The sequence below is a fragment of the Aotus nancymaae genome, unplaced genomic scaffold (genome assembly GCF_030222135.1).
Source record: "Aotus nancymaae isolate 86718 unplaced genomic scaffold, 86718_ANA_hifiasm-v0.15.2.pri h1tg000020l, whole genome shotgun sequence".
NCBI classification, from domain to species: domain Eukaryota; kingdom Metazoa; phylum Chordata; class Mammalia; order Primates; family Aotidae; genus Aotus; species Aotus nancymaae.
In genome coordinates, this window is record NW_026988432.1 from 41,912,569 (window position 1) to 41,929,256 (window position 16,688).

The window sequence follows — 16,688 nt, forward strand, 5'->3', positions numbered from 1 at the left end:
TCAAAGTTGCTGATCTTGTTACTGTCAGTAAAGGGAGGGAAAAACCCACATGGCAGGACATGGGACTAATTTCTGAAATGACTGGAAGGCTGTGTCTGCCTTCTCCTTTATGCCATTCATTTTACCTCACAATTTCTTTGTCACTCTGTTTTCTTTAACTTTTAATTTTTCTTCTTTTATACTCCTTTTCTTTTCTGTAACTCTTGTCTTTCTCCATCTTCAGGCTTCACCTCACCTTCTGCTTATTTTAATGCTTTTTTTCTTTATATAATCATTTCTCTCCCACTCTTTCCTATTCTGATTCTTTGAGTCTCAAAATTTTCTCTCATTCCTCTTCCAGAACTCACTCTCAGCTACCTCCTACCTACTTACTTTCTTTGGTTTATTCACATTTTCTTCTTTGACCATAATATTTCCTAAATTTAATGCTGCTTATTTTAAATTCTGTCTTGAATTGTAAGAAAGAGAGGCTGTTTTTAAGCTTATAGGCAATAGCCTAAGATGCTATTAGGAACAGGGAATACTTTTCCAAATCTCCTTGTCTAGGGTTATGGAATCATTTCAATGATTTGGATAAAAGGTAGTATATGAATCCAAAATATTTGTCACATTTGTTTGTATTACTAGTATTGCTAATAAGAATTCTATTTATTGGTGAGTTACACTGACCTTGCAGGTCTTCTAACTTGGTTATATATTATTTCAAGCATATATAATAGTTTCTACTCAGGGGAGGCAGCACGATATTGTGGAAAAAACATAGACTTTTGAATCAAACAGGTGTGAATTTGCATCTGGACTCTGCTCCTAATTGGCACTATAATGTGGGTAAAGTATTGCCATCATTTATTGATTTATTTTTTATTATGAAGTATCTCAAAGATTACAGAAAAATATATATGAAAACAACTGCTTACCCACCCTTCATCTGTGTCAAATCTTATTTTGCCATATTAATTTCAGATCTATTTATTTTTTGTTGAGGATTAAAATATCACATTAATTACTGAACTGCTCTGATTTAGAGTTTCTTCAACTCTGAAATGGGTGTAGTCATACCTATATTCCAGAGTTATGAGAATTAAACAGTATGCCATATCTAAAGTGTCTGTATATGGTATAAATGCAGAAAAACAGTAGTTTCTTCCTTTCTTATGTAGGGCATAATGAAAACATCATTTTAGTAGCATTTTAGACCTCATATGAATTTTTTTAAAAGAGAATATAATTTTCCTTACTATAGGCAGCCCCTAACCTTGACTTTGTTGTTATAAAAATAAAAGTGATTTTCCTAGCACTGACTTATGAACATAAATCAAAATTTAATATTTCCTGAAACCAAGTTTTTAAAAAAATCTTAAATTTTGACAAACATTTGAATTTTCAGGAAGCAACTAGTTCCTCATAAATGCATCATGAAAATAATATTTTCTAGTCACTTGACTGTTTGACTGTAAAGAGTAAAAAAGGTACTTTTCCTGGCACATGAGCACATAAGAGTTGAAACACGAAGTGAGTTTTCCAGATGTTGAGATGAGAAGTGTTTTCTTTGGTAGCTGATTCTGCAACGGTAGCAGCAGCTGCCCTAAAATAAGCTGTTGTCCAGGCCAATGAATAAAGTATGTCCCAGATGGGGAAAGGGTGGCGCATTGGGAGGCATGACTGCTAGAGAACCTAGGGGAATAGCTGCCGAGACAATGCCATGGCCATTTGAACCTCACTGAGCAGCACAGGATCACCATTCATTCATTTTTATTAAGTGCCTACTAAGTGCCAGGCATGATTCATACACTTGGGATACAGAAGTAAACCAACAAAAAATTCCTTTTGTCATGGAGCTTACATTCAAGGAGTGGTGTTGAGGGCAAAGAGATCACAAATAAAAGAAAGAAGTTAATTTATGATATGTTAGAAGGCAGCAAGTGCTATGGAGAAAAAGGAAGAAGGAATGGGGGTTAGGAAGTGCTGGGCAGTGGCATGGTTTACAAGAACTGTGGATTAATTTGTTTGTTCATTCATTGGCCAACAAACATTTGTTGAACAAACATTTCATTTCGTCAGTGTTGTAACACATGGTCCAGGATCTGAAGGTACTTCCGGTCCAGTGGGGAAGCCAGAAGTATGGCAGGGTATGATTAAAGTATGCCATAGGAAGACAGGAGAGAGGGCACAGCAACTCTTTCAGGGTCCGGGAAGGGTGTCTTGGAAGAGGAAACCATGCTGAGTGATGACAAGGAACGTGACTGCAAGTTGGGAATGAGTGAGGCAGGGAGTCATGATCAAGGTCTGGCTCCTGCTTGGCCAACTGGGTGGGGATGATTCTGTTGCTCAGAGTCAGAGTCAGGGAATGCAGGAGAAGCCCAGTGGTTTGGAGGATGGCAGTGAGCTTCATTGGATGCCTGTGGTGTCTAGAAGCAGTCAGATAGATGGGCTCACAGCAGACAGGTCTGGCCTGGAGAAGCCACATGGCACAGTGAGAGATGCCCAGGTATGTTATTCAGAGTGCACTGGCTCTTAGGCAGCCCCTGTGTCCAAGCAGAATGATCTCAGAAGCAGAGAGCAGAAAGAGCCTCACAGACTCTTTTACATGGGATAGCTACAGATCTTCCTATCCCTGCTACTTGTTCCCTTCCTGAGGGCTAATACCCTAGGCGTTAGAATTAGTTTTGGGGAAAATTAAGGAGCCCTTATTTGAGAGTTCAGGCAGATTGACCTTGTTTCCACTCATACTCAGTACCTCAGCACTGAATTAGGTAACTGAAAGTCTGTCTTGGTTATAGAATTTAGACCAACCCGACATCTAATAACTGGGCCTTTATTATCTTGAGTTCTAAATCCTGGCCTGACAACTTGCTCTAAACTCTTACTCCCTTGAGACTGGTTTTCCATTCTGACCTTGATAGTTCAGTTCTATTTGTTCATGAGCACCTGCTGAGTCCTGGGCAACGAAGGTAACATGCCAGATGCTGAGATTCAAAAATGAAGAAAATATGTTCCCTGCCTATATGGAGTACATTTGTTTGGTAGGAGAGCTGGTCATATAAGCATGCGATGATAGTTCTGTATGATTTGATTCAATAATAGCAGAAAATTTACTGTCAAGAGGAAGCACAGTTCTGCCCAGGGACGTTGGGTACCAAAATCCAATTCTGGCCTCAAAGCCATCTGCTATCTGCTACAAGATGTCACTGCTGGTGACTGCTGGCATGCCTGCCATTCTTCTCCACTCTGCTTTCATGGGATTGACCCATCAGTGGTTTTATGCATCTTATTGGAGTTTAGATACTGCATTTTGCCAGTTGTCTTCACTGCTTTTCTCTGTTAAATACTTAAACTGTGCAATCTGCCTCCTTGCATCGCTCTGCTGTTCTGTCCCACTTCAACCTCATTTGTAATATGCCAGTTTTCTAGTCCCTATTCTGAACATGGAAATTAACATATATAAATGTTGAAAGTCTTGAATCTGTATCAGAATTTGAATCTAGTTTTGGAGAGTCTTGGTGCAGTGCTCCTTTTATTAAAGCTCTTGATATGGCCATGTATTTGAAAGGAATGGTGAGGAATCTGCATTTTTGATAAGCACAGTATGGTGCTTTAAAAAGATGTCTGCAAATTCTTTGACTTAAAAGACTTGGTTAAAAGAGGTGACACAGCTTCTGACTGACTCTCCCTTGGAATGAGCCACCATGTTGTGAGGAAGCCCAGGCCACATGGAGAGGTTTGGTGGTGTGGGTCTAACCCTAGCTGAGGTGACAGCCAATTTCATCCATCTGAACTGAATCAGTGAACCTTCAGATGGTCCCAGCTCCCAGTCTTTGACCCATCTAAATTGCTCTGAGTGAAGCAGAGATGAGCTGTTCCTGCTGAGTTCTGCCCAAACTGCTTTGAAGACACCAAGTTTTAGAGTGGTTTTTGATGCAGCAGTAGATAATCAGAATACATAATAAACACATTTACTGAAGATGTTAAAAGTTGTTTATAAAATATTTGAAATCTTGATTTTTTTTAATAAGGAAGGCAAAGGAAGAGAGCAAATCTCTTCCTACTTGAACTATAATTAGTGGATTGTATCTGAATCTGACCCATTAATAACAATCTTTTGAAGAATTTTAAATCCCGGCTTTTGTACAGTGCACACTTAATTATTTTTAGTCAGTCATGCCTATCTGTAAAAGGAATATAATATCACTAAATTTGACAGAAACATTCAGTCTAGTTTTTTGTGTGTGTTTTTAGTGATCTATTGAGTTACAACTGGCATATAATAAACTTCACATGTTTGCAGTATATGCAGATAGTGCTGGAAACTTTTGGTATTATGTATCCGCCAATGAAACCATCAACACAATCAAGATAATGAGCTTATCTGTCATCCCTCAAAGTTTCCTTGGTGCCATTATATAATTACTCCTTCCTGACTCCCACCCTCACGTTCCCCTGCCTCAGCGCAGGCAGCAACACCGATCTGCTTTCTGTCATTGTAGGTTAGTCTGCATTTTCTTGAGTTTTATATATATGAAAACTTTTTTGTCTTTTTTATTCAGCATAATTATTTTAAGATTTATCCTTGTTGTTACATGTATGATGAGTTTATTCCTTCTCATTGTTTGGGAGTACTTCGTTGTAAGATACATATATCACAGTTTGTTTAATCATTCACCTATTAATAGGCATCTAAATTACTTACAGTTTTTGGCTATTACAAGCAAAGCTGCTATGAACATTTGTGGACAAGTCTTTGTATGGATGTACACTTTGTTTTCTCTGGGGTAAATACTAATACTTGTGAGTGGAATGGCTGGATTACGTGGTAGGTATATATTTTACTTTTGAAGAAACTAAGAAACTGTTTTCCAAAGTGAATATACCATTTTACATTCCCACCAACAGTGTATGAGAAGTATTAATTACCATTCATAACACTCGCTATTGTGGGTCTTTGTAATTGTCGCCATTCTAATTAATATGTAGTGCTATCTCTTGTTCTAATTTTAATTCCCTAATTGCTAATACGGGTGAGCATCCTTTCATGTACTTATTTGCTACTTGTATATCTTCTTTGATAAATTGTCTATTCATGTCTTTTGCCTATATCTACATCTGGTTGTGTGTGTTCTCATTTTGGAATTTTGAGAATTCTTTATATAGTCTGCATACAAGTCTTTTATAAGATATGTATTTTGCAGATATTTTCTCCAAGTCTGTGGCCTTTCTTTTAATCTCAACAGGTTTTAGTTTTTGTGAAGTCTAACTTATCAATTTGTTGTTTTGTGGATGATACTTTTGGTATTCTAGAAAATATTTGTTTTACTCAAGGTCATAAAGATTTTCATCTATGTTTTATTCAAGAAGTTTTATAGTTTTAGGTTTTATATTTTTGTCTATGATACTTCTTTCTTTTTGAGATACTGTCTCGCTCTATTACCCAGGCTGGAGTGCAGTGGCAGAATCACCGCTCACTGCAGCTGCACTTTCTTGGGCTCAGGTGATCCTCCTTAGCCTCCCTAGTAGCTGAGACAATGTTGAATACACCTGTGCAGCAGTGAAGCCAGCTGGGCTTGAAAAGTTTTGTTTCTTTGTTTCGTTTTGTTTTTGGTCAGAATATTTTAATCCATAAATTAAATTTGTTTAGTAGTTATAGTGGTATTCAGGTTATCTGTTTCTTCCTGAGTGAGTTTTGGTAATATATGTCTTTCAATGAGTATGTTAATTTCATCTAAGTTGTTGAATTTATTGGCATAAAGTTGTTTATAATATTACCTTATAATCTTTTAAATATATGTAGACTCTGTAGTGATAGCCCCACTTTCATTCCTGATTGTTGGTAATTTGATTCTTCTCCCTTTTTTTTTCCCTGATCAGCCTGGCTAGAGATTTATCAATTGTATTCAGTTTTTCAGAGAACCAGGTTTTGGTTTCATCTATTTTTCTTTATTGCTGTTCGATTCTCTACTTTACCATTTCAACGCCATTCTTTATCATCTTCTTTATTCATCTTATTTAGGGTTGAATTTGTTCTTCCTTTTCCAGTTTAAGGTGGAAGCTGAGGGCATTGATTCAAACCCTTTCTTCTTTTCTAAGTAGTTAGAGCTACACATTTTACTTCAAATACAGCTTTAGTAGCATCTCATTGTGGTTCCCCATCACTGCACCATGGGCTGCAAATTCTCTCAAGTCAGTAGGCTGGGTAAATCACAGGACTCAACTTCATTTGTTTCTCATCTCTCAGGAATCACTGTCCTTCCACCTGATATCCAGTGTCTTGAGAACCATTGTTTCATATATATAGTCTGGTTTTAAAAAATTTTCATTCTTTCAGGTAGGAGGGGACAATCTGGTCCCTATGACTCCATCATAGTTTCTGTGTAGTTTTACATAACGTTCTTATGTATTTTTAAAACAAATACATTCATTTTAAGGTATTGTTTTGATTACTTTGAGTTTATTATTTAGTATATTTGTGTTGAAATTTCTCTTTTACCCTGTTTTTGAGACAGGGTCTCATTCTATTGCCCAGGCTGGAGTGCAGTGGTGCAATCTTGGCTCACTGCAACTTCCATCTCCCAGGTTCAAGCGATTATCCTGCCTTACCCTCCCGAGTAGCTGGGATTACAGGTGCCCACCATCATGTCCAGCTAATTTTTGTATTTTTAGTAGAGATGGGGGTTTCACCATGTCAGCCAGGCTGGTCTCGAATTCCTGACCTCAAATGATCCGCCAGCCTCAGCCTCCCAAAGTACTGGGATTAAATGCTCGGACAATTCCTCTCCATTGGAGTTATAACCTTTCAGTTTACTATATAATTTGCTTATTTATTTTATTTATTTGCCTGCTGCCCTACCTCTCCCTATAAGCACTATGAGGAAAACGATATTTTCCTGTTTGGTTTCTGCTGAAATTCAGATGCTTGCTCTGCCAGGTTTACTAGCAAGACAATATATGTAACCTCTCTATGCCTCAAGTTCAACATTTGTAAAGTGAATATAATAGTGTCCATCTCAAGGGGTTGTTGTGAAGGCTGAATGTATTAATATACATGAAACACTTAGAACAGTGCCTGGCACATAGTAAATCACTGCTGTTTGCAATGTTACTGAATTTTTCTCACGAAAGACTGGATAGAGTGACAAGAGATGATAAATGCAAGCCCAGCTCTCTCAGATCAGCCACAAGCCAGTGGCCTTTAAAATTGAAAGGGGTGTACTTTGAAGTGTTCCACTTTACTACAACTATTAGTTTATATGCAGGCATAAGAGCTACCCTTTTACCAATTAAAAAAAAATTTGTATTAGTTTGCCTGAGCTGCCATAAAACAAAACAAAACAAAAACTACCACAGACTGGGTGATTTAAACAATAGATATTTATTTCCTCACAGTTCTGGAAGCTAGGAGACCAGGATCAAGGTCCCAAGATCAGGATTGGTTTCTGGTGAAGTCTCTCTTTCTGGTTTGTAGATGGCTGCCTTCTTGCTGTGTCCTCACATGACCTTTCCTCTGTGTTTGTGCAGCGGGGTGGCGGAGGAGGGAGAGAGAGGGAGAGAGAAGGAGGGAGAGTATGTGCTACAGTGTCTCTTCTTCTTCTTATAAGAACACCTGCCCTATCGGATTAAGGCCCAACCCTTATGACCTCATTTAAACCTAATTACCTCTTCAAAGACCTCATATCTAAATACAGTCATGCTGGGGATTAAGGTCTCAAGATACGACTTTTGGAAGGACACAATTCAGCCCATAACAAGTATTGACTATTACATTAGTAAAAGGGCTCTGATGACTTACAGGAAATGTGCACTAAAAATATATTATTTATGAATCTCAGTTTATTTATCAGAAAAGTGGGGAGATCTGAAATTCTCATGGTCAGATGTATTTTGGTATTTAGATAATTCTGATTTTAGAAAGAAAAAAAGTGTATATACACCAAAGAACATAAGATGTGACATCCCAAGAAGGCCTTAGGCAGCACTCCCTAATCAAACACATGACCTGTGTGGCAGCAAAATGTATGAATGTTCACTCTAAGTGGATAAATGAAGATTATTTTTTAAAAACTCAGGTTGGTTCAGGTCAAATTTTACTACAAAAGGAGTTTGCCATATACTTAGGGAAAAATATTTGGATATTCAGAGCTTTTTGTATTTCAGAATTGTGGATAAGGATTGTGGATCTTTTATCATAAGGTTTTGGAGAGGATTAAATATGTAAAGTACTTGACGTATAATCAGAACCTAATAAATTATTATTATTAATAGCATCAGCACTATCATTAGTATAATGTTGCAATAGTAGTTATTGTGAGGCTGTAAAAGTGAAAGTCCTGTTAGAAATATGCCTTAGTTTCCCCAATCAGTCTGGCCTGGTTGGACTATGCATTCTGATTTAGTGAGGGTTTATACAGAAGTAAGAGGACTGGGAAGCCCATGCTCAGTGAGCGGTGAGGTGAAGAGGCTGGTGGATGTAGTGGTGAAGGACAGAGACTTAGGTAACATTAGTTCGCAAAGTAATAATGATGATAGATGCTTCATAAGTAATTTAAAGCCTGATGCTGGCCAGGTTTGGTGGCTCATGCTTGTAATCCCAATACTCAAGTGAGGTCAGGAGTTTGAGACTACCTTGGACAACAACATAGTGAGACTCCATTTCTACAAAAAATAAAAATAAACAAAAAAATTAGCCACGGATGGTGGTGTGCACCTGTAGTCCCAGCTACTCAGTAGGCTGAGGCAGGAGAACTACTTGAGCCCAGGAGCTCAAGCCTGCAGTGAGTGGTGATTGCACTACTGTACTTCCACCTGGGCGAGTATGAGACCCTGTTTCAAAACAAAACAAAACGAAACCTAATGCCATTGTGGGATGCGAAGGGCCTGAGATTTAGTAACAGAATATGGCCTGGTTGGACTGTGCATTCTGATTTAGTGAGGGTTAGCTTGGGTCCCAGGCTGGGTTTTAATGGCAGTATGATCTTAAACAAGTCACTTAATTGGATTTCAGTTTTATTCTCAGTAAAATGAGGATTATAATGTAGGCTTTGTCCGCCTCCTAAGGCTAAAGTGAAGATCCAATGAGAGAATGTATGTGGGAATATTTTGTAACACTGCAGTATGTCACAGAAGGGATAGTATCGTCTTGTAAACTTACTCTTTTCTTTGCCTTTATGGCAAAGGGACCTCAGATTCTCACCCAAAGGAGAAGAGTTTATCATAGAGCAATAGTCTGAATTCAGAAGGAATCTTCTCCTCATCTTCTGCAAACCAACATTTTGGCTAGAGGCAGGAGAATTCTGTTACTGAAAGCAAGGGGTGGAATACGGGCAGGGATGAGCCTCTGAAATGGAAGTAAAATCAATAAAACAAATAGTAATTATTTATATTGGCCTCTCTCACTTGATATCTAGCTAATTTCTTGCAAGGTATATGTTCCTGCTCCACTTGTGTGCGTTTATCTTTCTATTTATTTATTTCAATTTATGTGCATCAAATTAAGAGCATGATTACTTGGAAAATAGAGAGTGTTTGCTGCTCTGTGCATTGGCAGTGTGAACTTGCCTTTTGCTGCCTTGGATCTTATTTTTTTCTTCCTGTTGCTGTATCATCAAGTTGTTTCACTTGAATCCTTTATGCTACCTCAAGTGCTCTCCTATGCCTTAATAGGCCCTTGACAGTTAGCCAGGTGTTCTACGAGATACTGGCTTAATTATTAAATGTTCTTTGCAAGGCACCCTGGGGCAGTGGCAGGAGCGTGGGCTTGGAATCCTGAGACCTGGCTGCCCATCCCAGCTCTGCCACTTATGACTTTGTGACACAAAAAGTCAAGTCCTGTCTCTGAACCTTACCTTCCTCATCTGGAAAATGGGGAGAAGATGGACTACCTTGTAGGGTGGGTTATAATGGTTCTAAGTAGTTTAGGCAAATGCTCAACACAGGGAAGTATTTATATTATTGGCAGGAAAGGAATTCAACTTGAGTTCATAGCCTACTAGCTGTGAGACTTTGAGCAGGTCCCTTAACCTTCCTGAGCTCCTGTCCTGTCGTGACACAGAATCATAGCAATACCTATATGTGAGGGTTATTCTGAAAACTAAAGAGCCAGGTAATACAGGTAAAACTCTGGAAAGTAGTGGGTACTGGCTCTTTGTAATGTTAGTTGTTCAGTGGCTTAGTTTGCAGCCAGGCTGGTCTCTGATTAAACCCTAATTCTGCCAGTCAGCCTTTTGAACTTCATTTTGTCCCTAGTAAAATGGAGAATAACATCTTCCTTGCATAGTTTTTTTGATGATTAGAGATAATGTCTAAAAACATCTGGTGCTTTAGTAAAACTGCTCAATAGATGCTAGACTTATTATTGTAATTTGCAGTATTAGTAAGTCATTTGTTTATCTGATTTGCTAATTGCGATTCTTCATTTGCTGGAAAACATCCAGTAACTGACAGGCATGTTTAAACTTTATTCTCTTTTTAGACCTGTGCAAAGTGCAGTCATGGAAAAACTTAGTTATTGACATTTAGTTCAAGGAGGAAATGAGGCTGGGCAGATGCCATCTGATCTGAAGGCACAGCAGGAAGAAAATAATTCGAAGTCCTTCATGCCCAAATGTGACTCAGTTCTCATCCCTCTATCTAGGAAAGGTCTAATAAGCTGAGTTGCTCAGCCTGCAAAGGAACTAAGCTTATTCCCAAAGTATAAACTTTAAAATAGTAGTTCTTGTTTGTTACCTTTTAGAATATGGTTTGTTCCAGGCTGTCAAAGCCAAGAGCTTAATTGCATATTACTCTAGAAAGTAAGGAACTGTAGACAGTCAGTCCAGGTAACTCAAACCATCATTTTTCTAAAATTTGATCCAATTAGGTTGAATTTAGTCATATTTGAAAAATTTAAATAATTTTCCAAATTTTCTCCCTCTTTATGAATCCAGTTCAAATATGTACTTGCCAATTAATAGTGCAGAATATTTTCTGACCTTCAGCTTTGTAGGCCAGCTTGCCTGTAGAAATTATAAGGCCATTTAATTATTCTCTCTTGGACTCACAAGAGAGGATCTTTTTGTTTTTGTTTTTTATTAAAAAATTTTTTTTTCTTTGTTTTTAGGTTTGAGGGTACATGTGAAGATTTGTTGTATAGGTAAACATGTGTCATGGGGGTTTGTTGTACAGATTATTTCATCATCCAGGTATTACGCCCGGTACCCAATATTTCTCTTTTCTGCTCCTCTCCCTCCTCTCACCCTACCCACTCAAGTAGACCCCAGTTTCTGTTGTTTCCTTCTTTGTATTCATAAGTTATCATTTAGCTCCCAGTTATAAGTGAGAACATGCAGTTTGGGTTTTCTGTTCCTGCATTAGTTTGCTAAAGGTAACAGCCTTCAACTTCATCTGTGTTCCTGTAAAAGGCATTGTTCTTTTTTATGGCTGCATAGTATTCCATGGTATACATGTGCCACATTTTCTTTATACAGTCTGCCATTGATGGGCATTTAGTTGATTCCACGATTTGCTATTGTGAATAGTGCTGCAATGAACATTATTGTGCATGTGTCTTTATGGTAGAATTATTTATATTTTTTGGGGTATATATCCAGTAATGAGACTGCTGTGGTAGTTCTGCTTTTAGCTCTTTGAGGAATCACCACATTGCTTTCCACAATACAATGTTGAACTAATTTACACTCCCACCAACAGTGTATAAGTGTTCCCATTTCTCTGCAATGAGAGGATCTTTTTGATAACTAGAGTAGAAAGGTAATTTCTTTATCCCCAATGATGTATTTTATCAATGAAATGATCCTAAAGTAATCATTACAAAGTCACTTCAGAAATAAGACAATCAGTTGAAGAACTTCAGTTTCAAGGAATGTGTTCCAACCTGCATAATTTCCAAATGTGCATATCTAACCAGGTCTCAGCTCAATCTATGGCACCCAAATAATGGGTGTATTAGTTTCCTAAGGCTGCTGTAACAACAGAACAAACTGGATGGCCTAAAGCAACAAAGAGCACCTTGACTTCAGATTTCTGGCCTCCAGAACAGGTTTTCTGATGGATTGCATGTGGAGTGTGAGAGTCAAGTGGGACACGAAGGTTTTTGTCTTGAGCAACTGTAAGATGGAGCTATCATTAGCTGAGAACAGGAGGCCTGTAGGGGCAGCATGTTTGCAGGATGGGTCAGGGAGAAATCAGGAGTTCAATTTGGGACATGGTAAGCTTGAGATGTCTGTTACACATCCAATTGGAGATTTAAATAGGCAGTTGATGGAATTCTGGACTTCAAGAGGGAGGTCTGAGCTGAAAATATAAATTTGGGAGTCTAGGCATATATAGATTAGATGAGCTCTCAAGAGTGTGAGTAATGACAGAGAAGAAAACAAAGAGCTGAGTCCTGGGACCTTCCAACATTAAGGGAAGAAACCAGCAAAACAGACTGAGAAGGAATAATCAATGAGGGAGAAGGAATAATAATAAGATTGTTTGGTTCCAGCGGAGAGCTAATAATCTGTTGAGATAGGACACGAAATAAATTAACAAAAGGTCTTGAGGATCAAGCATAGAATCTAGATTTCTTAGATGCCGAAACTGAAATATAAATTGATACAGAGCCGGGCGGTGGCTCACGCCTGTAATCCCAGCACTTTGGGAGGCTGAGACAGGTGGATCATGTGAGGTCAAGAGTTTGAGACCAGGGCCGGGCACGGTGGCTCACGCCTATAATCCCAGCACTTTGGGAGGCCGAGGCGGGCGGATCACGAGGTCAAGAGATTGAGACCATCCTGGTCAACATGGTGAAACCCCGTCTCTACTAAAAATGCAAAAATTAGCTGGGCATGGTGGCGCAGCCTGTAGTCCCAGCTACTCGGGAGGCTGAGGTAAGAGAATTGCTTGAACCCAGGAGGCGGAGGTTGCGGTGAGCCGAGATCGCGCCATTGCACTCCAGCCTGGGTAAAAAGAGTGAAACTCCGTCTCAAAAAAAAAAACAAAAAAAAAAAGAGTTTGAGACCAGCTTGACCAATATGGTGAAACCCCATCTCTAATAACAATACAAAAATTAGTCGGGTGTGGTAGCATGTGCCTGCAGTCCCAGTCACTTGGGAGGATGAGACAGGAGAATTGCTTGAACCTGGGAGGCGAGGTTGCAGTGAGCCGAGATCACACCAATGCACTCCAGCCTGGGCGACAGAGCGAGGCTCCATAAAAAAAAAAAGATACAAGACTTGTCTAAAATGACTTCATGGTAAATCTTTCCTGCTAAGCCCAGTTTCTTGATTAAATTAGAATCTTCATGGTTGAGAAAATTTTTCTAATGTGCAAGGTTTAGAAATATGCACCTCACTGTACCATGGAATTTGGTATGAGAGGCTGTTTCACTCTGAGTTCGGAATAACAAACTTTTCATCTATGTGTGTGTGTCTATGCTTTTGGCCAATTGCAGCATTTTAGAGAAGCTTCCACATAGCCACCTAGTAGGTCAACATTACTTCCTTAAAACTCAGTTTCACTACCCGATTTGACAAGGGAGATGTTGTAGACCTGAAAGCCAGGCTTAAGGACATAACTTCCTGAATCCTGGTCATGGTTTCATGCTCTTTAGGTTTTGCTGTGATAATCTGTCTTGCTTATTGCCCTTTGACCCATTGAGAGCTTTGATTTTCTTCTTGCGGTATGAGTTATAAAATTAGAGATTAGTCAATTAGAAAAGGAAGCTGAAATAATATCTTTTGAAATTCAAGGGTGATGTGTGTTGTAAAAATATACTACAGGGGAAGATGTGGAAATTCAACAACATCTCATAAGAGAGATGAGAATCAGAGGAGGTGCTTTGACACCTATGATACACAGACCCCAGGTGCATATTCTCTTACTTGGAAAAGGATTTGAGCATGGCACAGAATTTTTATTAATTTTTGTTTGTGGCTATCGGGTAATTGCTGACTAAATTGGTGCCTCAAAGAAATAACTAAATGTAGGCATTTAATAGCTTTTGAAATATGCTTTAAGACATTTTTGGTCCCATTTTCTTTGTTGCTTTTTTGATCTAGACTCTCAAACCCTTTCAGGACTGCAGCAGGAAATTTAGATTCAACCTCAAGAGTCAGTGTTTTGTCTTGTGTCTCCTCTAATATAACACAGATGTTAGGATGACTGTATTTTACTTGAACATTTATTGAATTTCTGCCTTACTTTCATTCTCATTATAATGAGAAACAGTCAAACTCTAGTGCTTATTAAACTCAGAGAATACAAGTTGTAATCTTGAGCATGTACATGTGGAGAAGATATATTTAGGTTATTTACTTAGATTACAAACCCTTAAACTGTTCCACTATTTGAGGGAAAAACCTTCCCTCTGAGAAAAAGACACTGAAAAACAAACAGAAATATTAAAGATGAAAAAAGTGCTTAAGAACTGAAAAAGTGGTTCTCTAAAATATTCTTTTTTTTTTAAACTGGTATGAGTGTCAGTTAATTACTTGGGCAGCCTATAATATGAGTAAGATTTTACTTTTTAACACTCTACATTCTAAGTTCACAATGCCTATATTTTCTGTCTAGAAACCTAGTTCTTCTGCTATTTCAGTGAATCACACAAACCATATGAATAGTTGAGCAACTTTCATGTTGCCAGTTTCAGCTCCATGCCGCATCCACCCTCTCTAGGTCAGCTAGTTGGAGAAGGATCCACTGTATCCAGTGATTCTAATAAAACAATGAAACCCAGCTCCTTTGGCTGAAATGCTGTGTTTACTAATTAGTACTGAATCAGCAATCTGAATTTTTTTTTTTATCTTGGTGGCAAATTTATTTAAGAGGACAAAAACTCTGCATAATGTGGATGCCTCATGTGAACTTGTTCATATGGTTTAGGTATCCTTTCTTCACTGGCCCAGTTACCTGAGCTGTTTCAACTAGGCTAAACTTATGTGTCACAATTACCTTTAGATTTACTTGATTGGAGACATTCTTGTTTATTTGTGTTACTGAGGAAAATAAACTCAATGCCATGTCTTCAGACCAATCACCATTTTATTTACTCTGCTGGTTACAAGGAATCATGAAACAGAGCTGTTCAAAGTGAGAGCGGTGGCCTTTACTGGGATGTAGTGAGCTCCCTGTCAGTGTCACCAGGTGACTGACCTCACTCTGGCATGCATCCAGGTAACTGAACGTTGAGGATCTTATAAGGAGACTCATGTTTCGAATGGGCAGTTGGTCTGGATGACGTGCACAGCCCCCTTCCGACTGCATGTGCTCTATTGGTTCATTTGATTCAGTCTTTCAGGTCTGACAGTTTCTGGAGAGCTTAAATGAGCGATTTAGAGTCCTGTTTGCATCTGGTCCATTGTGTGCCAGTGAACCTGCTAATGATTACATGTGTATACTTGGCCATGGTATGTAGAATCAGCATTCTGTGGAAGGAGCATTTAAAATCATTTATTGTTTTGGCATTGACATTTTCTTTGAGATTTAAGATTTCTATCATGTTCTCATTAGGAATGCTGGGCATCTGGTTTTAAAAATCCTTAACAACCTGTATTAGCTGGTACTTCTAAAATAACATATATATAACAACACCAATTATTATGTTAGCGATGCTATTACTGCTCCAGGGAGCAATTTAGTGTGTCTGGTCAAGAACTATATTATTTTATAATCAGACAGTAAAATATTTCAGTTGTTTTTACTATGGTACAACTTATTGTGGAATTAAAACAAGTCTTCATTTATAAATGTCTGGTTTTTTCTTTCTGCCAGCTTGCAGAAATTTCTTGCCTTTATGCAGACTTTGCATAGCACTTATGGGTAAGTTTAAATGTAAAAATGTAAAATAGAAATTACTGGAGGAAAAAGTAAGGGGCTCTTGGTTCTGATCGGCCTGAATTTGAAGCTCAGCTGCGAAACTCACTAGCTGCGTGGCACAGTTACCATCTTAGATCCTTTGGAAAAAGATGAGAGTCTTCAAGCTAGCAATGGTATGTTTAAAAAAAAAAAAGTCACTGAGTCTCATGAAATTCTGCTTGACATAGGTTCTGTGTCCAGAGAGAGGGATCTTTCATAAGATAAACTGTAGTTCCCAGCTGGGCCTGGGGCCTTAGTGGGAGCAAAGAGCAGTGAAGCAGATTAAAGGCAATGTCCAAACTTCTCCCATCCTCCTTTTTCTTTTCCATTATTGGCTTGCACCTTGTTCACTGGTTGCTAGGAGATCAGAGGTGGAAGGGGAAATAGCTGTGAGGCAGGAAGACTGGAGTATGCTCAACAATGGGGATCTTGATTTGTTTTTTGAGACCGAGTCTCGCTCTGTCACCCAGGCTGAAATGCAATGGTGAGATCTTGGCTCACTGCAACCTCCCCGTCCTGGGTTCAAGTGATTCTCCTGCCTCAGCCTCCCAAGTAGCTGGGACTACAGGTGCCTGCCACCACGCCTGGCTAATTAAAATTTTTTTTTTTTTATTGTTAGTAGAGACAGGGTTTTGCCATGTTGGCCAGGCTGGTCTTGCACTCCTGACCTCAGGTGATCCACCCACCTCAGCCTCCCAAAGTGCTGGGATTATAGGCATGAGCCACTGTGCCTGGCCCAGTCTTGATGTTTTTGAAAGATAGTATTTAACTCAAATACTTCTGTGTGGCAAAGATGAAAGCATGTTAGACTTCTAAGGGTCAGCATGATCACTAGAAATCTTCTAAGCTAATTTATGTGTTTT